Genomic DNA, 26,725 nt, shown 5'->3' with positions numbered 1-26,725 from the left:
TCTTAAGTATTTCAAGGCAAATACTAGTGCCAATCAATGCTTCACTTTAGAACAAAACTAAAAGGCATTATTATATTATGGATGAAGTTAGCATTTCCAAGCCTATGCAGAGTATAGTTATTTGTTTGTTTATTATTTTAAGTAATGGAATCAAATGATAATGTAATGTCCATTAAGTTATGTTAATTTGGGGTAGCAAAGATTTCTCTATTATATTAAAATGTTTAAAAGCACTACCAAGTTATTAACAGTATCCAATGTGAGCCAATATTTCTGCTTACTTTTTAAGTATACACCAAGAAAGCTGCTGTACACTTGTAAAACAGATTTTAAGTCATGGTTTCTCTTTTCAAGGAATCGTGTTTCTTTAAGTCTGCAATTCTATCCAAGTGAGAATTAGTTTTCTCTCGCTAGGAATATATATTGTATTGCAGTGTAGAAATTATGTAAAATGTGCTCTGAAAAACATTAATTCAATGTTACCTTCTGATCAAAGATAGTATGTCCTGAAATATTATTCCATAGTTCTAAAATGCTCGATAAATGCATAACTCCTTTAGTTCTTTTACTGTATGTATATATATATATATATTTATTAATTGATTTTATTATTATTTTATTTCCCTGTTAAATTTATTGAAAATGTTTTAACAACAGTAATAAGAACTAATAGAAACTAAAATAGAACAAAGAACATGAAAGAGAAAGAAGTAAATAAAAGACAAAAGCTAAAACTTCAATAAGACTAAAAAAAAAAGAAGGATATAAAGAAGTAGCTTCTGATCTTCTCTACAGCAGTTATTGTAAAAGTGCAATTATATTTTAACTTCTCTCTATAAAGGTACATTATGAATCTCTTCTGTCTATAATCTATCCTCTCTAATCATCAAAGCCTTAAATCATAAGTTAATTTGGCCATTTCAGCAAGTTCTATCATTGTAGGTTTTGCCAAAGCTTTCCAATTTTGTGCATATAATAATCTCACCGGAGTTAACTTACACACACAGACACACACACAAACAGAGAGAGAGAGAGACAGAGAGACAGACAGACAGACAGACAGACAGACAGACATCGTATATGCTGTCTTCTTCTGTTTTTCCATCAATCTGAGAGGAAAAAGTTCTGTTTTCAGTCCAATATTAATCTTTAAAATCCTCTGAATCTCTGTAAGTCCAAAATTCCTAGATTTTTACACATCCGTCATGCATGATAAAATAAATCTTCTTGTTGTTCATTTATCTTTGTTCTTTACAGCATTCACTTCCCCCCCCACCAAAATCAGTTTAGACACACTGTATCAGCAAAACTTTCCAATTTTTCTTGTAAAATGCACCTGCAATAAGGCAATCAAAATCATTTTATTTATCATAGTTATTTGTTGAGCACATTTGAACTAGTAATATTTGAGAAATAGATATTCTTAACATCAATGCCTGCTTGAAATTTTGGATCTGCATTTATTTAGGTGTCCACCTTTACTACAAATAAATCATAAGGTTCAGCCAAGAGGCACGACTAGCGTGATCCGGTGATGTTGGTGTTCGAAGTATTAGAATTAGAAAGAGCAGGTTCAGGTCCAATCTTAGCCATGGATGTTCATTTACTATAGTATCTCTTAGTCAGCCTATCCAAGTTGTTTTAGAAAAAATTGGAGGAAGGAGGGTTTTTTGTACAAATTCTTGAAGAAAAGAATATAAAATAAACTCCTTCCCCTTCTTATTTCAAACTGGATAGCACTAATCTGCATTTTCTACTTTGCTGGGCCATGGTGTTCAATGGGATTTCCTGAATTATAATCACAATTATATATACCTGTTTGCTTAAGAAAAAACACAACCCTTACCTTTGTTGTGTATTTCTCTTTCTCTCTTTCTCTTATTGTTTATTTTCATTTTTTATAGAATATCTACTATACATGTAGCCCACTGCATGTATAAACACAAATATTAAAATTATAGAACCGCTGGTGAAACAGAGTCAGCAGGCACAGAAATTTAAAACAGGATCAACTGAAAAAAGCCAAATGATTGTTCAGAAGCTGAGAAATGTGAAAAGTCATCTAAAAAAGGATTTTGAGGGATCTTCTAAATAAATAAATAAATAAGAGCATATATTTTCTCACTACTTCCTTGGTGATGGGGTTATTAAAGCAAATACTCTAGACAGCAACAATCTAAAAGTAATTACAATAATAGGCCTGTTGCATCTACAGCAGATGTATAGATAAACTGGTGCAGATTATAGAGGTGAAAACCAGCACTTTATTTTTAGGTATATAATATGCCCAGAATGCATCCCTTCTGCAAACATTTCTGCTGCCCATTTTTGTACCAGTCTTCTATGCCGGGGGTCTCCAACCTTGGCAACTTTAAGAGTTGTGGACTTCAACTCCCAGAATTCCTCAGCCAGCATTCTGGAAGTTGAAGTCCATAAGTCTTAACGTTGCCAAGATTGGAGACCCCTGTTCTATGCCTTCTTCAAGTTCCATATAAAAAGCTTGACAACAAGCTGAACTTCAGTCAATCAAAGCATGAATTACAGAAACTCAGCTGCTTCCAGCTTCACTGTGAAGTGCCTGGGCAAGGGCAAGAGTCAAATCTGCTTAAACCAGAGCTCTTGTGCCATGTGCAGTTCTATAAAAAGTCCTCAAATTTTTCCAAATGGAATATTTACGTCATTGGGGGAAGTGCTGCTGGTCTGGGATACAAGTTGTCCCTCTCCATCCATCTCAGTAGATGATCTAGCCCAGATCATGTTTACCTTGTCATGATTAGACTTCAGCTTGTTTACCAGGATCCACCATACAACTGTCTTGATGTCCTTACTTGGATTGGGGGATTTGATCATGCTGACAATCTGATGATCTCTTCAGACCAAACCTCAAACTACAAAAGAAGTTTAAAGAACAGAATTAAAAACTGTGGTACCGCCCGGCTTAGAAACTAAACAGAAAGTAAGCACGCTATGAGGGGATCAATGCAGTGGGATGGATACTCGTGTGTGTGTGTGTGTGTGTGTGTGTGTGTGTGTGTGTGTAAGAGGAGGGGCTACATTTTATTTTATAAAGACACTCCTGCAGTGGGTATTTTTGTTTCTTTCCCTCCTGAAAACATGCTGGAGAAGTCAAGATTGGTGGCAAAATTTAGTAGCAGGATTTCTGGGTGACTTTGTGTGTCAGGCACCAGGGAAACCAGAAGATCCAGGCAATTCAAATGGGTATAAAGATTATTGTAAGGTTACGTTCTCTACAAGAATGTGACCTTTACTATTACTAATGGTCCAAGCAAACTGGTGATAGATAAGAGTCAATGGAATTCAAGGTGGGCTGGACTTAGATCTCTTGTGGGCACGAAGGGATTCAAAACTGATGATGTGTTTTAACCCCTCCCTTGCGCTCAGCCCGGTCATCTCCACACACTTAGGACCAATCACACACACTTTATCAACTCAGTCCTCACTGCATTGTGTTGTGGGGGTGGGGGGAAAGGGGGCACGAGCATTAAGGAAACCATCTAGAATTATACGAATGTAGAGATAGAATTGAAATCAAATAAATACAGTTTGCTTCAACTGACCCAGGAATTTGCCTAAAATGTTGCTTAACAATAGCAATTTAGGTTTCTTTTTTCACGCTCAGTGGGCATTTAGAAAATATTTGATCCTGTTTTCATTACTATGAAAGGGACCAGAAAGATCAATGAGAACTTGCCCAGGTTTACAGCCAAGGGTCTGAGGAAGAGGTGGAAGGTTCATAATTAAACAAGCTAAAGGTCTCTTCAACAAGAGGAACAAACAGGGGAAAAAATTTCCCTCCATTTTTCTTAAAAATTATGACACCTACGTACGTTTGATGATTCCACATTGATGATTCCAATATGAGAGCCTTGGTGGAGCAGTGGGCTAATGCCTCCTTAAGTAACACCAGCTGCCTGCAATTAGTGCAGGTTCGCATCCCACCAGGCTCAAGGTTGACTCAGCCTTCCATCCTTCTGAGGTAGGTAAAATGAGGACCCAGATTGTTGGGGGCAATTAAGCTGACTTTGTAATAATGCCGCTTGGGTGGGTGTATGAAAGCCCTAATAAGCAGGCATATACATAGAATGAAGGCTACTGCTAAGCTTGTAAGCCGCCCTGAGTCTTCGGAGAAGGGCGGGATATAAATGGAATTTAAAAAAAAAAACATAACACAAATGGTAGGGCTGTGCAATACTTTGAATTCAATTTCCCCAAATGCTCCAGAGCTCTCCACAGCCCTGTCACAATCCTGAGAAAATATAAAGAGCTGCATATCTATATATTAATAAAACTCTCATTTGGTTTATCTGTTTATATCCTCAAATTAGCCCGAACAGTGTATTATATTACAACAATGTTTGAATCAAGGTACTTGAAATCCTTAAATAATGCATTAAAAGAATTGGGGCCCATTACTCCGGTGGGACTGAAATTTCCATGATGTTCAGACCTGTTTTATTCACCAACTTGGGCCCATTGCAGTATCCCCACAGTCATGCGATTGTGATTTCCAATGCCAGTTTCCCAAAAGGAAAGTCTATGGAGAAGCCTGTGGAAAGTCAGAAGTAACTTCCGGTCCCACTGCGTATTTGCCTGCTGGGGTCCTTCTGTTTAGATGCTTAGGAAAATAAATAATAACTTATTATGACTTATTATTATTTCCTTTCTTTCAAAGGATGAATCAGTGGGTCACAGGGTTGCCTAGTAGGTCCAATTCAAGCAGATGGACCATCCTGCAACAAGTCACTATACATATAATGCTACATAGATTGTGATCCATACTGTGGTACTCTCAGACTGACTTTACATTTACCAAATCCTCTATACAAACTACATATTTCCTACATATAGTTGATCTGGGTGTGTTTTAAGTAATCAAATGTCTGAAAGTTTTTTTTCCCCATATAAATTGAGAATTGAGGATTGGATCACTCAAACAAGAAAGTAAAATGCTTCCACTAAGTATCCTGAAAACATTGCCAGTTCTGAATTTAAAGGATTTTAATTTGTTAAAAGCCAGAGAGATGCCTAAATGTGCCGAATGTTCAACATCCAAAGAGGAACCCAAGCCAAGAGGAGATCTGGGCTTCTGCTTCTCAAAACTTAATCCTCCCTGCTAAATAGCAACTAACAGATGACATTTTCAAAAGTGACGCGATTTATGGAAGAGTTTTTGTAGTTCAGACAAAAGCATTCACCCTTCCATCGGGCCAAGTAAATCTCTTAGAAATGCTTAAAATAGTTCTTTGGATCTTAGCCACAGCCCTTGTACAGGCCAGCAAGTTTCTTTTTCTTTTCTTTTCTTTTCTTTTCTTTTCTTTTCTTTTCTTTTCTTTTCTTTTCTTTCCTTTCCTTTCCTTTCCTTTCCTTTCCTTTCCTTTCCTTTCCTTTCCTTTCCTTTCCTTTCCTTTCCTTTCCTTTCCTTTCCTTCTTTTCTTTTCTTTTCTTTTCTCCCCCTCTCCTGTAATTTCTCCCATCCTTCCCTCCCCTCCCCTCCCCTCCCCCTCCTTTCTTTTCTTTTTTCTTTTTCTCCTCTCCTCTCCTCCCCTTCCCTCCCCTCCCCTCTCCTCCTCTCTCGTTCCTTCTCCTGTCCTGTCCTGTCCTCCCCTCCCCTCCCCTCTCCTCTTTTCTTTCTTCTCTTCTACTCTTCCCTCTCCCCCTCTCCTGTCCCTTCTCCCCTCCTTTCCTCCCCTCCCCTCCCCTCCCCCTTTCTTTTCTTTTCTTTTCTTTTTTTCTTTTCTCCTCTCCCTACCCCTCTCCTCTCCTCCTTTCCGGTCCCTTTTCCTGTCCTGTCCTGTCCTGTCCTCTCCTCCCCTCCCTTCCCCTCTTTTTTTTCTCTTTTCTTTTCTTTTTTCTTACCATTTCATACAAAGCATTTTTCTAGTGAAACTCCATCTTAACTACCACTAGCGGAAACATTTCAATCACTGGAGTAAAAGGAGAAACAATGCATTACCAAGACCGGTTTTGCTATCACAAAATCCAGGAACTTATTTATTTTTGATGGGCCATGAAGGTTCAACCATAGCAACGTGTCTTTAGACTACAGGTGGCAAAATTCTTTTGTAGCATCTTTAGGTAACAGGGAGAAAAAGTTAGAAGCTACATGTTTAAATTAGAGGATGGCTGTTACCATATGAACACCTACCAGACATATATGCCATAAAAAGATTTCTTAGTGCACATACTGTAAATTGTTAAATAGTGGGTTCTTGGGTGCAGGAATGACGACGCGAGGCTGAGTACAGGAAAACTCATACTTTTATTTCTTGCTGGAAACTGTACTGGAGCAAGGGCTGCAACCAGCCGCAATATATAGTCTAGCCCCTAGGCGGCAGCCAATAGGTTTGAACCACCCATTGCCGCCTGGGGCTAGCCAATTGCAGGACAGGAGACAGTTAGTCTGGATTGCTGGAGAGCTGTTAGCTGCTCCAGCAACCCACGTGGTGTAACACAAGAGCCCAATACATAACATAAATAATTGGAGATGCATAGATTAATGGAAACATTTTGTATGTGTGTCTGTCTATTATATCATCTATCTATCTATCTATCTGTCTGTCTGTCTGTCTGTCTGTCTGTCTGTCTGCCTGCCTGCCTGCCTGCCTGCCTGCCTGCCTATCTATCTATCTATCTATCTATCTATCTATCTATCTATCTATCTATCTATCTATCTATCTATCTATCTATCTATCTATCTATCTATCTATCTATCTATCTATCATCTACCATGTTTCCCTGAAATAAGACCCAGTCTTATTTTTTTTGTCCTCCAAAAGAGGCACCAGGACTTTTTTTGGGGGGGAGGTGTCTTTTCCACTCACCTCTGGCACCAATAGCCCCACCCAGCCAACCCACTTCTTCTGTGGCCGCAGGAGAAGCTTCATTCTGCAGCTGAGAATGGAGCTCCGGTCTGCATTTTGCAGTCAAAGGCCTTACCGGAAGGCCACTGCAGCTGAGAACCGAGCTATGGATTTAATCCATAGCGGTTCTCGGTGCAGTAGCCTTCTAGAAATGCCTGCAAATGCAAGCTTGGGGATGCCGCAGAAGAAGTGGGCTGGTGAGGAGAGGCCTGGCTGCAAGGTGCTGGTGATGACCTATAAAGTCCTAAATGGCTTGGGTCTGGGATATCTGAGGGAACACCTGCTGCCGGCATCAAGCTCCCTTCGTCCTGTGCGTTCCCACAGGGAGGGTCTTCTCAGGGTACCGCCGGTAAAAGATTGCTGGCGGATAACACCCAGGGGGAGGGCCTTCTCGGTGGGTGCGCCTGCCCTTTGGAACCAGCTGCCCATAGAGCTTAGGACTGCCCCTGACCTTCGCTCATTCCTCCAGGACCTGAAGACTTGGCTCTTTGAGATTTCTGGCCTGGACTGAGAGTATTAATTGGGGTTTTAATTGGATTTTAATTGGGGTTTTAAATTTATTCAAGGTCTAAATGTAATTATTTTAACTGTTCTTAATTTTTGTAATTGTTGTATTGTTATTTTAAAAACCTTGTGAACTGCCCTGAGTCCTACGGGAGAAGGGCGGTATATAAGTCTAATAAAGATAAAGATAAAGATAAAGGTAAGTGGGTGCAGGGTCCTAGCTTGATTTTTAGGTCTGTGCCTCGCTCCAAAACTAGGGCTTATTTTTGGGTAGGTCTTATATTAGGCCCACCCCAAAAAATCAAGCTAGGGCTTATTTTCGGGGTAGACCTTACTTTCAGGGAAACATCATCTATCTCATATAGATATAAAGATAGAGATAGGTGTATATTTGTGTATGTGTGTGTGTGTGTGTAAAGATTTTTCTATCCAGTCATCTCCAACTCTAGGGTGTGGTGCCCATCTCCATTTCTTGGTCGAGGGAACCAGTGTTGTCTGAAGACATTTTCCATGGTCATGTGGCAAGCATGGCTATAAGCCAAATGCACAGAGATCATTGTTAACTTCCCACCAAAGTAGTACCTATTAATGTACTCGCATTTGCATGCTTTCAAACTGCTAGGTGGGCAGGAGCTAGTGCAAGAAACGGGAGATCCCCCTTTGTGTATGCCCAGGTCTTGAACCTGAGCTGTGCAATTAAGCTAACTATACATTGTACTGTTTTCTACTCTACACAGGCAAAAATGAGAGTTAGGAGCAGAATCTATTTCTTGCTTCTGAATCTGCTGTGGTGCAGCCCACTTGGCATTTCAAAATGAAAGAAGGGTTTGAATCAGGGTTCCTGCAAGGAGGGGATTAAAAAAAATAAATCAAGATGCTGGCCACAACCATGCACTTAAGACCCCCCCCCCCGTGTTGTTTTTTTACCTGTACCACAACATATGTAAGAAAGGAAGTGTGGCTTTGATTGGGTGATTGAGGCCACCATACTATGTTGAGCCCTCCCCTGTGGATATGTGGATATCCATACCTTGAACCCCTGCACACACTTTTTTTTTTAAAAAAATCTTTTATTAATTTTTTAAAACATGGATCACATAATAGTTGGTTAACAGTGTGATTTTTGGATTCACATTTGTAAGAAGAAATCATTAACAATTAGTTTCTATAATACATAATCCACATATTTAAACAAGTATTTCTTCTCTGGTAGATCCCCTCATCTATAATCTTAATTTTCACTTTGAAATTTTTCTTTTGACCAGTAACTTTCTTGATCGATGTATTTAGCTAATTCAAAATGTTTTTCCCTATGTTTTTCCCCAGCCAATTATACAATTTATTCCAGATTTCATAATAATTAGTTTCGCTTTTATCCTTGAGTTCTAACGTCAACCTATCCATTTCAGCACATGATAAAATCTTATTAATTACCTCTTCTTCTGAGGGTGTCTCTTTATCTCTCCATCTCTGCAAAGACTAATCTTGCTGCTGTTAGCATATGTAATAATAGATATACGGATCCTTTATTATATTTGTCCTTGGTAATACCCAGCAGAAAGAGTTCTGGCTTTAGCTCGATGTTCTGCATTAATATCTCTTCTAACCGCAGTTTTACCCAATGCCAAAATTGTTGTGCTTTTGAACATTCCCACTGTTGTGTAGCCGGTTCTTTGCAGGCAATAAGTGAGACAGAAGGTTGCAAACAGGAACATGCTTTATTCAGGCAAACAGGAACAGAACTGAAACAGAGGCTTCTGTGCAGCTACTTATACAGTTGGCCACTAGGCGGCAGCCAATAGGTTTAAAGGAACCCATTCCTGCCCCAAATCATCCAATCATCTTCTTGGAGACAACAAGACCGGCTTAGTCAGTGACCGTTACACAGACACACCACTGAGCAACCTAAAGCAGCATTCAAACAGACACGTGAATCAGTTCAAGTAAAAATTCCAATACATTACACCCACCACATATGGTAATAGCTCCCTAGCGATTCTTTGCATTTCCAACACTTTGGTGAGGTCTTTTTATTCATTGTGGCTAATCTCACAGGGGGGAGGTGCCACCTATAGAACATCTTGTATAAATTCTCTTTGTACGCAGTAGCTAATGTGAGCTTCCTATTCCTTTCCCATAGTTCTTGCCATTTGTCTAAATCAATACCGTAACCAAAATTTTTACTCCTAATTAACATTGTGTCTTTTACTTGCTCTTCCAACATATCCTGTTCCAATAAATATTGGTATATCCTTTTTATCTCTTTTTCCTCCATTCCTAATAAAATTTTATCTAATTCTGTGTGTTCTAGTGTTATTCCCCATTCTTTTTTATCCTTCATATGTCGTGATTGTATTTGGAGGTACGCCCACCATTCAAGCTCTATTCCTTCTTCTAATAACTTTTTCCTTGATTTTATTTCTCCTCCTTCGTCTAAGACAGACATGTCAAACACAAGGCCCGGGGGCCAGATCCGGCCCGCGAAGTGGTTTCATGCGGCCCGCGAAACCATCCTGGAAACAGTGAGGGAACGGCCCCCGCTGCCTTGGCCCTGGCCCAGAGACCCTCCTTCTGCCAGAGACCCTCAGATCTGTCCCACTCCTGCCCAGGCCCCCATAGGCACCCTTGATGAGAACCATGTAGAGCTGGCCACGCCCACCCAGTAGGCCATATGCACTCCGGCCACACCCACCCAGTAGGCCACGCCCACCCTGGCCACGCCCACCCTGGCCACGCCCACCCTGGCCACGCCCACCCGGGCCCCAGAGGGCAACCACCATGCTGATGCGGCCCTCAGTGAAATTGAGTTTGACACCCCTGGTCTTTGTATGTGATCACCTTTCCTAATTTCATAAAATTTTGGTGTATAAACATCTCCAAAGTGGATAGCCAATTAGGAATTTCCATATAGTTAATATTTTTTAATTTTAACCCATACATCTAATAACACCCATCTGATGTAATGCTTCTGGAAATACTGTACACTCTAATTCAGAATTATGTTTTAAATATTGACTACAAGGAAACACATTGCCAATTATAAGCTTACCGTTCAGTTTCCTTTTAGACTGACTACTATACATTTCTCCAAAAATCATTATGTAGGCGACTGCTGGAAGACTGGCTTAAATCTTGAACAGAAATTCACTTTGGGGTTTGGCTTTGCACTTATTTATTTTATGTTTTTGTACTATAAGGTGGTATCAAATTGCTCTTTGAGGCTTTGCACAAAAGAGATTGCAACATAAAGCAAACTAGTTCGGAGTCACAGGCTTTTTCTCTTTTTCCAGTCATGTGCATATATATATAACAAAAAAAAAGAAGAAATCTGATCCGTTTCCTTCATGGTTTAATGTAGATGCCCAATGACAACAGGAACAATGCCAACGTGTTCGTTTCCCAGTGTATGGTTAATTCTCCAATCTGGTTCTGATGTTTGAAAGTACTGTATACCAACAGCATCTCTGTTTTCAGTGATTAAAGTGTTTAATCTCAGTTTAGTTACATTTCAGTATGCTTAGCATTATGGTATAGAAATTAATTAGCAAAAAATTGTGGCATTGCCAACTGATTTTGCAGAGAAAATCTGAATAAAACAACTAAGAATTGTTGAAATCAATTCACTCAGCTATGAAGTTCACTGGGTAGCCTTGAATTCTCGGAATTCAAAATGGGAAATAAGAACAGAATTAGGGGTACGGACAGGGTTTTTTTTGTCATAGAACGCTCAGAACGGAATTCCGGCACCTTTCTTGGATGGAACCTTGTAGGGTAGGCAAGGCGGGTTGTACGACATGTGTGAGTTCCGGCACCTTTTTCTTTTACAAAAAAAGCACTGGGTAGGGGTAATAATAGTAGTAGTAGAATAAATTGTTTAATTGTAAAGAATCTTCATAGGAGTTGGCTTAAAATGGGTTGAAATATCACAGAACTCTTTCAGAAGAGGAAGGTATTCTTGGAACATAAGTGGCTTCATAATAGAATCAAGATGGATTTATGGCAGTGGCCGGAGAACTATTTAATTGGTAGAACAACTATTTTAGCCGTCCGTTAAAGTTTGTGTCTGCATGTTATCAATGTAAGCAAAATGTAAGTGAATCTGTGAATAGCATATACTCAATGTAAACTACAAGGCTGATTTTTTTGTTGCTTCATTCCATAATTGCTCATATTTATTTATTTAGCAAACGGCATCTACCGAGGTCATGCAATCACTGATATACAAATTTAGTTTAAATAAAGCATCAGTGTACACACACACACACACACACACAGAGAGAGAGAGAGAGAGAGAGAGAGAGAGAGAGACAGAGACAGAGACAGAGACAGAGACAGAGAGACAGAGAGAATATAGGCAATATGATAGAGATAAAAATATTAAAATTATTATAAAAATATTAAATTAAGATAAAATATAATATGGAGCCATAGAATTGCAACGGGATAGATGTTACAATTCAATATAAAGAAGCTAGCCATCTAACTGCTTCTGTTTTGGCTGCAGTGAGATCATTCCAGGTGTCTTGAAATTTCCTGAGAACTTTTTGAACTATATGTGTTATAGCTTGTTCTGGTGCATCACAGTCTCACTGTGGGCTTTTGGCCATTCCCCACTGAAAAAAACCCTTTGCTTTAGTTCTGGTATGGCCTCTTCTGATCCTATTCATGTGGCTCCATGTTTTTTTGGGGGGCAATTGTGTTCCTGAAAGTGTCCTGCCCAAAACTCCATTCAAATAGGTATAGGTATTCCATTGGAAATACTGGATAGGATCCTACTTTGATTCTGTTACTCAGTAGCTCCTTCGTTACCTCTGATCAGAATGTCCTCAATGGCCAAAAATGGGATTTTTGATTAATCACATATTTCTGTAGTCCAGATTGCTTAACTCCCAGGGCGGGGGTGGAGAAGGATGGGGAGATAGATTATACCTGTCTTCCATTGCATCTATGGGATCTTCCCTCTGAACTGGAAGCTAAGTAGGCATAAAACAGACAGTGTGTGTACAGGAGGCTCTAGGTAAATTAAGCCCGAGATCATATGATTCTTTGAGAAAGCAACCCCACCCTTTTTAAGGCAAAACTTTCTCTTTCTGCAAAGAAAAATAGATAAATTTTGTTTAAAGTTAGAACCCAAACCAACTGAAAAGACAAGAATCTGGGACCACCAGCTCTATTTTCTGGAGGAATTTTAGTTCAGTTGATTAAGTCTACACATTTTCACAACGACAACTTGAAAAAGAAAGACAGACTTATGTAAATGAGATTTTCCAGTAGGAATCTAAGGCTAGTGACATTTTTAAGTGTTTTGTTGAAATTAGACGCATTATGACATACCCATCAGCAACCACTAATGTGCCTATCAATAACCCTGCTGTTCAGTGGTGGGATTCAGCCGGTTCACACCACTTCGGAAGAACCGGTAGCTCATTTTGTGTTGCCCAGGCCCAGAATGGACTTCCGGAAGCGGCATCCGCATAGAGAACCAGTTGCTCACATATTTGAATCCCACCACTGCTGCTCTTATGTATTGACTACATAAATAGTCTACCTTTGAATTTGTTAACCGAGTAAATAGTTTCCTATTTGCTCATTGAGAGAATGTAGTTGTGATATGCTTTTTAACATTTTTGCCATATGCTAAATAAATAAATAAATAAATAAATAACCCTGTTGTTTAAGATTTAAAAAAAGAAGGCCATTTTGCCATTCTTTTAACTATACATTTTAGTTGACCTCATTGGAAGCAGCGGTCACATGTTTTGATGACTCTAATGAAGCTGCAGTTGGTGGAACGAAAAGAATACATTTGTATCCCGTACAAAATCTGAATGCTTGTCAAATGCCTTTTACATTTCCATGAGAGGGAAGTTGGCATTCTTATTGAAAACATTTGCTTAAGCTCACAAAGAAGGTATTCTTGATTAGAATAACTTGAATCCCTAGTAACATTGAGCAGAAATTAAAACAAGCCCAGGCATCTCAACTTCAATTAAATCCAGTCCTTTTTCTAACTATATCAAACCCAAGTATCCATTAACTACGAAAATATCTGGGAAGAAGTGCCTAGGATTTGAAGTTTGCTAGAGTTCAAAAGAATTCCTTATAATGTAGATAGTCCTGGATTTGTGACCACAGTTGGGAATGTTCACCTTCAAGTGAGTCAGTCATTAAGTGAGTTGCACCCAGTCTTATAACATTTTTGCCGTGGTAATTAAATGAATGCAACTTTGCCCATTGATTTTGCTTATCAGAAGCTGGCTGAGGAAGTCACAAATGCTGACCATGTGGCTCCAGGGTGCTGTGGTGTTGTAAATATATGCCAGGTGCCTGAATTTTGATCATATGACTGTAGGGATGTTGTGACAGTCGTAAGTGCAAGGACCCAGTCATAAGTCTTCGGTGCCATTGTAATTTCAAATGATCACTAAACGAATAGTTGTAAGTCGAGGACGACCATATTTAATTTTAAAGCAAAGGAGCCAGCACTCCATGGAGCCGGTCAGTTTTTTCAGATCTTGTTGCAAACTTAATTGAGACCCTACTTGAATATGCCACTAGTGTTACTAGGAGTTTTAAAGTGATAGAAGCTCATCTCAGCTCCTGGAAGAAAGTGTACTACAACCAATAAACACATTTGCCATGGCAACTGGACAAAAAAAAACCAACCAAACACAGGATGTCAACGTCCTCTTATCATATTATTCCATTCTCTTCACACATACACATTTTTAGAAAATGAAATCATTTCCCTTAAAAAATGGAAACTGGATATTACTGTTTGCAAAACATTTCCCAAGTATCTTTGATACTTTGGATTATGTTGTATACCACTCGTGCTGGCAAAGGAATCATGCTGCCGGTCCGCTCAGCCCAATTATTGCAGCTGGTGGGATGCAGGAGGAGGGCTTCTCTATTGTTGCTCCTGCTTTGTGGAGTATCTTGGTTTATTGAGTAATAACAGCAGGGCTTTTTTTGTCATAGAACGCTCAGAATGGAGTTCCGGCACCTTTTTTGGATGGAATCTTGTAGGGTAGGCAAGGCCGGTTGTATGACATGTGTGAGTTCCAGCACCTTTTTCTTTTACAAAAAAAGCATTGAATAACAGATTCCACCTTCCCCCCCCACTCTGCCCCCGCCGTCCCCATGTGTCCCTGGTTTTAATGTCCGATTTTAATTTTTTACGTTTTAACTGTATATGTAACTGTAAGCTGCCCAGAGTTACCCTATGGTAAGACGAGTGGGCAATAAATTTTGTAAACATTTGACTATCCGTGTTCTCCCAACAACTCTATGAAGGGTTTAATGCTGCATGTAATATCCAGACATGGCATAACGTTGGGCATTTTTTCCTCCCAACTGGATCTTCCTGTCAGGGGGAAAGCTCTGTTTTTGAATTCCCTTCACAACACAATTAAAGACCAAAGCCCTTTGGTAAGATGGATCACAAAAGATTGCTAATCCCTATTCTCCATTTCTTCAGTAAGCCATGCAACAGCATGCAGACAGCTAAATTAACATATGTACGAGAATCTTAGTACAAGCTGCAAATCAAAATGTCCATGAGTATAAATATTAGTACAATTAACATATTTAGAAGTATTTCCAAATTCACAAAGGACTAAAACGTTGTTGCTTTAAGTAGAATGGCAAATGACATCTCCCTCTAGAATCAAGTCTGAGAACAGCCCAGGTTGGGCAAGTGGTTTTGGCACCTTGGTTTCATTTTTAATCCAAGGTGTTTTTTAGTCTATCACACAGAGAGGTAAATAAATGTTTGCTCCCCTTTCATAAATTTTATTAATGGGAAAGTCTTGCAGCACCTGAAGACCTAATTGTTATTTTTGCAATTAGGTTTTCTTTGCACCTTCCAAGAGTTGCTTCTGTTTGATAAATTTCAGGGGCAGCTGTTGGTTTTGCAGAGAGATGTTAAGATGCAAAACAGAGATTAACCCTACCAAAGTGTAGAACTCACCATGCATATCCTTGGAATGAACATCGTCTTCCCAGCCACAGTCAAGCTGTGACTTTATTGAAAAGAAATATGTGGGGCTCCCCCACCCCTCGTCTGTATTGTGGAAAGTTTGCAGGTTTTCCTGCCTTTGAATCAGTATTGACTCCTAGTGACTGCCAGGATATGTCTTGGCAAGATTTTCAGAAGTGGTTTGCCATTGCCTCCTTCCTAGGGCTGAGAGGAGAGGGATTGGCTCAAGATCACCCAGCTAGCTTTGTGCCTAAGATGGGACTAGAACCAGTGATGGGATTCAACAGATTAGCACCACTTTGGTAGAACCTGTAGCTAATTTTTTGTTGCCCAGGCCCAGAATGGACCTCCGGAGTGGCATCCTCACAGAGAACCGGTGGTTCACATATTTGAATCCCACCACTGACTAGAACTCATAGTCTGCCCGTTTGCAGCCTGGTGTCTTAACCACCACACCAAACTGGCCATCTCTCTATAAAAAAGGCCTTTGGGTGCAATCAGTGTACCCATTTCTTTCATTAAAATGCTCTCACTGCTTTTGAAGGGAGGGGTGTGTGTGTGTGTGGGTGGGTGTGCGCGCGTGCGGTGGCTCATGCCATGAGACTTTTTGGACAAAATACACCTAAGCCACTATGTTTTGGAGTTTCTTTCCATGATTTTTCAAGTCCCAGATGAGATAGTTTTAATTGTTCTTTGTAAGCATAACTAGTCTTCACTTGTATTATATTTATATATTATTGCAAAGATTTGTATGGCACTTCATTTGCCAGTCTCTAAGTAGAAGAGAGAGAGAGAGAGAGAGAGAGAGAGAGAGAGAGAGAGAGAGAGAGAGAGAGAGAGAGAGAGAGAGAGAGAGAGAGCGCTGATGGAGGGAGTGAGGGAGGGAAAGAGAGAGAGAGAAAGAGAGAGATGGAGAGAGAGAGAGAGAGGATATAGCTAGACAGGCAGGCAGGCAGATAGACAGAGGAGTGACAGAGACAGAGAGATCTCGTCTATCTATCTTCTGTCTGTCTATCTATCAGTCTATCCATCTATCTATTATATCTATATCTATATCTATATCTATATCTATATCTATATCTATATCTATATCTATATCTATATCTATATCTATCTATACAGTATCTATCTATCCATCCATCCATCTATTATATCTACCGGTATATCTATCTTTCTATCTATCTATCTTCATATCCATATCCATATTATTTATTGTATATCTGCCAGTATCCTGGTTGGGGAGTTGAAGGCCACACAACTTAAAGTTGCCAAGTTTCAGTTTCTCACGCAGCACTTTCTTTCTTTGATTAATCCTTATTCTTTCTCATCAGTTCAAGAATAGCTATTCCTTGTTCTAGACCTTCGGGTTTTTTCTTCCTGGATGGCTCTAATTTTATATTTCTTGCAAATAAATTGCAGGTTTTCAGGCACAAAGACAAAAATTCCACAAACATTACCGTTCACAATTGCTGTCTCCTATCTGTTCATCTCCACTGTTGTTTCTTAAGGCACCACCAGTGAAAAGCTTTTGTATTTTAATATAATTTATAATATAAATTGTACAAATTATATATAAATTATTATATACATTTATATACATTATATAAATTATAATATAATTTATATTATAATTTATTTTATTTTATACGCTAGATTTTATTTTATTTTATTATTTTAGTTTTAGGCTTTTGAGTTAATAAAATGAAATTTCTAGGAGGAGAGGGAGAATTTGTTAGGGATTTTCTCTTAAATTCTCCCAGCTTTCTCTTACAAATATTGAATTCTCTGCTCACTCCCTCTCTGAATGAATTTGCTCTCTAGCACAGGATTGCTTTTTATTTATTTTGCTGACTTTCTTACCGATCAGGAAGCAAGCACTCCACTGCTTGAAACAGGGCACTCTATAGCTGCCAAGACACACATCCATATCTATTCGTGTGCATTTATATTTACTTTTTGTGTGTTTAAATTGCACATTATTGCAGAAATGGGACAGAACAGACTTATAGATACATAAACCAGATCTCCCCCATATCCCCACAGAGGGTAGGCTGTGCCAGGGATGAACTTAAACTATCTCCCCTATAAGTTGGGTGACGAATAAAAAAACCCCAAGAGATTCTCAAAAATTGAGCTATCTGGTAGCAAGATTATATCAGCAGTCTAGCTTTATACTAAGGCCATGATCTATCATTTAGGCTGGGGAGGCTTGTAAATAGCTGCATAGTGTAACAGGAGTCTATCTGGGGGTCACCAATGATATCGTACTGTACAGATTATAATGAAGTTAGTAGTAGCATGTAGTATGCTGATGTGTCAGCACTTCTGCGGCACTGAAGTAATCTCTTTTCTTTTTCTTCTGTTTAATCATGTTCAATTCTCAAAGACCACCTCAGCAAGTCCCTGCAGTTTTCTTAGCAAGGTTTTTTACAAGTGGTTTGCCATTGCCTCCTTCCTAGGCTGATAGAGGAACTAGACAAAGTCACTAGGCCAGAGGTAGGTAACTTTGGCTCTTTTATGACTTGTGGACTTCAACTCCCAGGATTCCTGAGCCAGCCATGCTGAGGAGAAAGGGAAAGGTTTCCATGCTGAGCCATGCTGGCTCAGGAATTCTGGGAGTTGAAGTCCACGAGTCATAAAAGAGCCAAGGTTGCCTACCCCTGCACTAGGCTTTGTATCCAAAGCGGAACTGGAACTCACCGTAACCTGATTTCTAGCCTGATGCCTTAACCATTACACCAGGGGTAAACAACTACAGCCCTTTACACCCTGTGGACTTCAAGTCCCAGAATTCCAGCTGGCTAGAGGAATTTTGGGGGTTGAAGTCCACAGGTTGTAAAAGGGCCATAGTTGCCCACCCTTGTACTACACCAATCTGCCACTCAGGATATATATAAAATTAACAACTGATAATTATATTCCAGTTTTATAATCATTCTTTTTATCCAAATGACCAAGAAATATTTAATTTTTAAGTAGGAAAGCTAGAAATCTTTTTCTAATAATCTTATAAAAATACTAAAATTATTTGTGGGAAATAGCAGGATACATAGGAGTGTTTGTGTGTCTGTGTTTGTAGGTCAAAATCAGCAACATGACACACAGATGGCATGTCAAAAGTAAGTCCCTAACTCCAGTGGCGTAGCGGGGGGGTGCAGGGGGGGCCGGCCACACCGGGCGCAACATCTGGGGGGGGCGCATTAGATGCATTTTACTTTAATTACATCAGTATTTTCATAACAAACAATATATGTGCTTAGGGGGTAAGGGTTTCTTTAACTAATCTAGTGGAAGAGACTCGAGTGTTAAAATTCACGGGTTAGGGGGCGCAAATTACTTGCCTTGCCCCGGGTGCTGACAACCCACGCTACGCCACTGCCTAACTCTAACCCTTTTGTACACATGGATGCCACTGAAGAGAAAATATAGAGAAGACTAGATGTAGCCAATAAAGATGTGCAGTGCAAATAAGCCCAAAGCAATTACTTTCATTGAGAAGAAAATAATGCAATATGCTTAAAAGTTAATTTACAGAGGAATAGACTTTAGATATTTTGATTGGGGGTGAGTATGTACAGTAGTTGACTTTAAAAATCAACTTGTGAGACTTTAATTTTTATTTCATATATTTTGTGCCATGTACGTTCTTGGTCATTTTGCATTTCCATTCAGTAAAATAATCGGCTGTAACTGGTAAAGGGTAACATCCAATAACGCTTAAGGCTGCAATCTTAACAAAATAATGAGTAGGTAATATTATAAACAATGGAGGCTATGTTTCAATCAACACGCTTAGGCTTGTGCTGCAAATTCCTTCATTAAAACCATGAGACTTGGAAGTTCTTAACTTTATTTGGATCACGCCATTTATTAGTTTGTTTATTTGTGTGTGTTTGTATTTGTTTGTTTGTTTGTTTATGTAATTCAATTTGTATAGCCGCTCATCTCAAACCAGTGAGTCTGGGTGGAGAACAATCATAAAAACAATGAAAACAGTTAAAAGACAATAAAATAAAAATAAAATAAAATAAATACAAATAGAAGCTGAGAGATAGTTATATAAATTCTGATATATACTTTTATGAATATTATAATATTCATTATATATATATATATATATATATATATATATATATATATATATGTATGTATGTATGTATGTATGTATATGTATATGTATATGTATATGTATATGTATATGTATATGTATGTATGTATATATGTAGGTATATATATTCTTACAAGCTCATTTAACCACTAAATATTAGAATTCATTTTATTGAAAGCAGATATTACAGGTGAAACTCGAAAAATTAAAATATCGTGCAAAAATTCATTTCAGTAATGCAACTTAAAAGGGGAAACTAATATATGAGATAGACTCATTACATGCAAAGCAAGATAGTTCAAGCCGTGATTTGTCATAATTGTGATGATTATGGCTTACAACTCATGAAAACCCCAAATCCACAATCTCAGTAAATTAGAATATTGTGAAAAGGTGCAATATTCTAGGCTCAAAGTGTCCCACTCTAATCAGCTAATTAAGCCATAACACCTGCAAAAGGTTCCTGAGCCTTTAAATGGTCTCTCAGTCTGGTTCAGTAGGAATCACAATCATGGGGAAGACTGCTGACTTGACGGTTGTGCAGAAAACCATCATTGACACCCTCCATAAGGAGGGAAAGCCTCAAAAGGTAATTGCAAAAGAAGTTGGATATTCCCAAAGTGCTGTATCAAAGCACATTAATAGAAAGTTATGTGGAAGCGAAAAGTGTGGAAGAAAAAGGTGCACAAGCAGCAGGGATGACCGCAGCCTGGAGAGGATTGTCAGGAAAAGGCCATTCAAAAGTGTTGGGGACTTTCACAAGGAGTGGACTGAGGCTGGAGTCAGTGCATCAAGAGCCACCACACACAGACAGATCCTGGAGATGGGCTTCAAATGTCGTATTCCTCTTGTCAAGCCGCTCCTGAACAACAAACAATGTCAGAAGCGTCTCACCTGGGCTAAAGAAAAACAGACCTGATCTGTTGCTCAGTGGTCCAAAGTCCTCTTTTCTGATGAGAGCAACTTTTGCATCTCATTTGGAAACCAAGGACCTAGAGTCTGGAAGAAGAATGGATAGGCACACACTGCAAGATGCTTGAAGCCCAGTGTGAAGTTTCCACAGTCTGTGTTGATTTGGGGAGCCATGTCATCTGCTGGTGTTGGTCCACTGTGCTTCATTAACTTCCAGTGTCAACGCAGCTGTCTACCAGGAGATTTTGGAGCACTTCATGCTTCCTTCCGCAGACGAGCTTTATGGGGATGCTGATTTCATTTTCCAGCAGGACTTGGCACCTGCCCACACTGCCAAAAGCACCAAAACCTGGTTCAATGACCGTGGGATTACTGTGCTTGATTGGCCAGCAAACTCGCCTGACCTGAACCCCATAGAGAATCTATGGGGCATTGCCAAGAGAAAGATGAGAGACATGAGACTGAACAATGCAGAAGAGCTGAATACTGCTATTGAAGCATCCTGGTCTTCCATAATTGCTGAGCATCCTGGTCTTCCATAACTGCTGAGTGCCACAGGCTGATAGGTTCCATGCCACGCCGCATTGACACAGTAATTGCTGCAAAAGGGGACCAAACCAAGTACTAAGTACATATGCATGCTTATACTTTTCAGAGGTCTGATATTGTTCTATGTACACTCCTTGTTTTATTGATTGCATGTAATATTCTAATTTTCTGAGATTGTGGATTTGGGGTTTTCATGAGCTGTATGCCATAATCATCACAATTATGACAAATCACGGCTTGAACTATCTTGCTTTGCATGTAATGAGTCTATCTCATATATTAGTTTCCCCTTTTAAGTTGCATTACTGAAATAAATGAACTTTTGCACGATATTCTAATTTTTCGAGTTTCACCTGTATTTGTCTCTATAAATTATAATTTATTTAGAATTTTTAGAGTTCACATAAAGTCTGACTTTATATAGGTCATATATTTTTGTGTGAACTCTAAAAATTCTAAATAAATTATAATTTATAGAGACAAATAATATCAATGCTTTCAATAAAATGAATTCTAATATTTGGTGGTTAAATGAGCTTGTAAGAAAATCCGATTATAATTTTATTCAATTACACTTTTTAAATCCATTTCTTCTTCTTTAGAACAAATTTGACAGACAGATATTATTGCTTAATAGAATATATTAAGATTTATAATATAAAGAATATATTAGGATTAATAATTAGGAAGGAAAGCAAAAATCCCTAATTTTTCCTCTCTTACGTTTTACTTTCACTTTTTCATCATAGACCAGCTTTGAAAACTTCATGATATAAAAAAGCAACAGGCAATGTATGAACATTATGATAGCAAAGACAGTTTGTAGGGTTAAAAAGATATGGAGCCGTAGAGCTAACAGAAAATAATTTCACTAGATAACCTTTTATTTTCCCTATCTCTTCTTTTTAATTTCTTTTCATTCTTTCTATTATGTTGCTTACCCAGAAAAGAAAGAGAGGGATGCCTGTATGAATGATGGCATGTCACCCATTTTCAGGGCTTTCCCCCCGATATATTACAGCGCTAGTCTTCCTCAAGTAAATTTGATGTTGACTTTTTGCTCAGAGGTTTCAAAACCTGGTTCACTTGTGACATGTGGCATTTGCTATGAGTATCAGTTGCAGCTTACTCTGTATATTGCATGCATCTTAATTAAACACCCTATATTTCCCCTATGTCTTATAAACGTTTTTGAGAGGCTGTCTATGCGTACAACAATTCAAAGATGCCTAAAATGAAGTTTAAAATTAAAATGTTAAGATATCACCTAAATTACTAACTTTTTTTATAGATTGCAATATTCCCTGCATGACAAATCATAAACTATTCCTTAACTTGTAGACATCTATAGTGCAGCTCAAACTGCAGCCATACAGTTAAAAATGGCAGCCGCCATTTTGACTTTTTGACCCATCCTGCAGATGATCCTTTCTGGACCCAAATTTGGGCAGTCATTAAAATGGAGACTGGAATGGAGTTGTTGGGTGAGAGCCTGAGTTCTTTGAACATTTGATATGCTAAATATTCATTTGTCATAAAATATAATCAAGGGAAACGTAAAATAATACCTGTATCTCCCACCTTGTAAAGTCCTTTTTTCCTCTGGGATCTCACTTCCAAATGAAATAAATACATGTTAATTAATTATTTCAATTCCCTTAAGGCAGCATTATTTTGGTGTGCCAGAGAAACAAGGAGAACCCCCAAACCATAGGATATCCTGCTTGATTATACCTCACTGGGGATAGCTTGGATCTTCACTTGACATCCCTGCCTTGGGAAGTTGTGTGAATAAATGCAGCAATTAAACAGACACAGAAGGAAGGCCGCACCCACCCGTTTTTTGTTTTGTATCTCTTAACATTTGCCAACAAAATAGCCAGAACAAATCCATCCATTTGGCCTAACTGGTGCAATGAATTTATAGACATGTCTCTCCTGTCCTCTCCTGTCCTCCCTTCCCCTCCCCTCCCCTCTCCCTTCCCTTCCCTTCTTTTTTTCTTTTCTTTTTCTCCTGAACAAAAATTCTCATTGCTTGCTAGCTGGGTCATTTTTCCTGTGTGTTGAAGTAAGAATGAAATATCTCCTGATCTAAAGTTTTATGTGTAAAGAAAGGCTAGAAATAAGTTCTAATTACAAAGTAAACTGCATGCATCTTTGTTGCATAATCTTACGCATCACACCTCAAAAACGAATGGTGTTTATTGGCACTTACTCCCACGTAGGTACATCAAGAATTCCATCTTTATGGGGTGACTATGTGGAATAAGGCATAGCCCTACTTCTTTCAACATAGAGAAGAGACTCTAGTGATTAAAAAATGCCTTAGAGTAATTCAGCATTTGGCACGTCGCCTCCAACATCTATCTGCAGGGATGAACCCAATTTCCAGTCTTGCTATGGGAAATAAGATTTCTGATTTGCTTCAGATGTATGTTTATGTGTTGCTCTGGGAGTTTGGAGAAACTTCCTTTCGTTAAAAAAAACATTGGGATGCATTTTAAAATTATTTCTTAAATGACTTTACAAAGCAGTGAAAAATATTCTTTAACAAACACAGTTAAAAGCATCCGATTGAAAATCAGAGCATTAAAAAAAGAGTACCATTCAATCTATTATGCAGTTATGAAACATAAGGAACCCAAGGCCACAAAATCATAAAAACATGATAAAGTCAGTGACACTAATTTTATATCTAAAATTAAAGCTCTTTGTCCAGTCCCAGCTGAACTTCCCTGGGAAAAGATTTCAGAATCAGGGCAAGGGACAACTGGAGAAATCCTCTCTGCTTCACCTAGAACTCTGAAATAACTCCAGGAGATCCTTCACTGACTACCTATACAAGTAACACCTATAGGGAGATGTATTGGGGGCAATGTTTTACTGAAGGTTATTGTGGACATGTTTAAAGTTTGTGCTATTCTTCTTCAGAAAGTGGAACAGGTCCTTCTATTTTTCTAAACAAATGTTTAAACTGCATGAAATATTGAAGATGTGTCTGCATGATGGAGAGGGGCAGGGAAGGAAAGCATAGCTGAAAAAATGGAGATGCTATTTTGTTTTGGTCAAGATTCTCTCTGGGAAGAAGAATAGGGTCAATTAATCCAGGTATCCCCCGCAGAGATATAGTTCAGTATCTAAAACTATCAGATGAATAGCTTTAAGCACATCCTAGTGGACAATCACTTAAATATGAGCCAGCAGTGTGCTGCAGCTGCCAAAAATCCAACACAGCATTAACAGAGGGATAGAATTAAGATCACATAAAGTGTTAATACCACTTTACAATGCCTTGGTAAGGCCACACTTGGAATACTGCATCCAGGTTTGGTCACGACGATGTAAAAAAGATGTTGAGACTCTAGAAAGAGTACAGACAAGAGAAACAAAGATGATCAGGTGATTAGAGGCTAAAACATATAAGGAATGGTTGCTGGAATTGGGTATGTGTAGTTTAATGAAGAGAAGGGCGAGGGGTGACATGATAGCAGTGTTCCAATATCTCAGGAGTTGCCTCAAAGAAGAGGGAGTCAAGCTATTCTCCAAAGCGCCTGAAGGCAGGACAAGGTCCCTTCCAACTTTATTATTGTTGTTGTTATTATTATTGTTATTATTTTTAAGCAAGTCAATTAAAATACATTTCCAAGACTAATCTCAGTATTTTCCCATATGTTTCTGCTTATGGGACCAGTGGTTTCAATGGTTATTGAATATTGTACAATGCAGTGAGAAGTGATAAGGTGAAGTGTTAGATTTTATACCAGATCTCCACACTCTGAATCTGTGTTCCAACATGACCTTCGAGGTCATGGCTCAGCTAAATTATTTATTGTAGGCACAAGGAAGTGAGATTTCCACCAAAGCTCACCTTATTGTGGAATGTAGGAATCCTGTGGTACTTGCCTGTGGTACTTGCGAGGCCACCTGCTGCCAATGTCAACTTCCCATCGCCCAGTTCGCTCCCACAGAGTCGGCCTCCTCAGGGTGCCGTCGGCCAGGCAATGCCGGCTGGCGACCCCCAGGGGGAGAGCCTTCTATGTGGGCGCACTGACCCTCTGGAATGAACTGCCTCCGGAGCTGCGGATGGCCCCTGACCTTCGATCCTTCTGCCGTGACCTGAAGACATGGTTGTTCCAACAAGCGGGCCTGGACTGATCATGGTTTTTAAATTTGGTTTTTATCGGTTTAAATTGTCCTTTATTTCCTTATTTATTGTTTAATTCTTTTTTAATCTTTGTATTCTATGTTTTTAATTTTTTATTGTTGTGAGCCGCCCTGAGTCCTTAGGGAGAAGGGCGGCATATAAATTTTAATAAATAATAATAATAATAATAATAATAATAATAATAATAATAATAATAATAATAATAATAAACACAAGATTGGTTTGCTTGGTTGTGGTCCAAGCTCAGCTGCTCCACTGAAGGAAAAGTGGTGCAAGCAATATTTAGATATACTTAAATGAAGGATCTTATACTCTGAGAGCTCTAGTGATAAACTGAGACTGGTTGGATGGCTTAGAGGGGCCCCTTATGTGCCATCTACCATCAAATGATCAATGAAACTTTGTGGAAGTGCAGCAGATTCTTGACAGCCCCTTCATCTCTTTCTAGGCTGAAGAAGACAGGAAAAAACCACGAAGTGGTTGGGAGGTGGGCTGTTGATTTTGCAGATGTTGTATCTTCTTGTCTGTGGAGATCAAGGTCATGGTTGTCCCAAAGATCTTTTTTCAAAAGGCATCTGGACTTTGTTTTTCCCAAAACAAAAAATAAAATCCAGTTGCCTTTTGAAAAAGCACCTTTGGGACTGTATCTACCTTCTTTTCAAAGTCCTATTGCAGCAATTATGGGGTGCAAAGGGGGGGGATGAAGGAGAAATCAAGGTGCCATCACTCAAACTGGCATCACATTAATCATTTCCAGGGAGCATCTGCTTTTCGAGGGGGGGAAAAAAGAACACACAGCCACTCCCGGAATGATTAATCCCTGCTTTTCCCAAAGGATGGTGCCATGTCTCAACCTGCTGGCCTCAGTCATTACTGTAAATTTGGGAGTTTGCCCCTGGTCCATTGTCCCAGAAGATTCTCTCATCCATGACTGTTCTTTCCCTGTTCCTCATTTTAGCCAACCGTACTGAGTTAACTAACCATTGCTTGAAAGCTATACAGAGAACTAGAACTAGAAATCAGTCACTATACTGTGAGTATAGCATCTTTACACAAATGCTTTAGCTGTATGCTGCATTCTTGGAGAAATATGGTTCTCCTCGTTCATAACAGTTGAGGACAAATACGTCAGCTATTGCATCTTTTTTACAGGCTAATATTAAAGAAACAGAAGACAGGGGTTATTTGGCTTTCAATTTAAGTTGTTGTTGTTTTATCCTAAGGACGAGATTCCAGAGAGACAGCTTAGAGACAAGGCTTCTCAAACAAAGATGTACGACAAATTCAGTAATGGGGGAAGTTGTGGTTACATAATTTGTTCAGACACAGTTCATTAGAATGCTAGCTATTTTAACATGTTACAGCATCAGCTATGTATTTGTCACAATTTATTAATATCTGCAGTAAATTCTGTCTGTTTCCAGGGCTCCGACTCTAGTTACAACAGGATATAAAAGTTAGTTGCATCCTCACACTGGCACACCATAAATATCACTTTGTGATAAGCAGAAGAAATGCAATAGTGTACAGGATTAGCAAAATAACATAAGGAGGTATATAAGATATTCCTAAATTGTAAGTTCTCCAAACATTAAAACATTTCAATTTTAAAACACAATGTTAAA

This window comes from Vipera berus (genome assembly GCF_964194415.1).
Source record: "Vipera berus genome assembly, chromosome: 2".
Classification (NCBI taxonomy): Eukaryota; Metazoa; Chordata; class Lepidosauria; order Squamata; family Viperidae; genus Vipera; species Vipera berus.
This window is presented reverse-complemented; position numbering follows the sequence as displayed.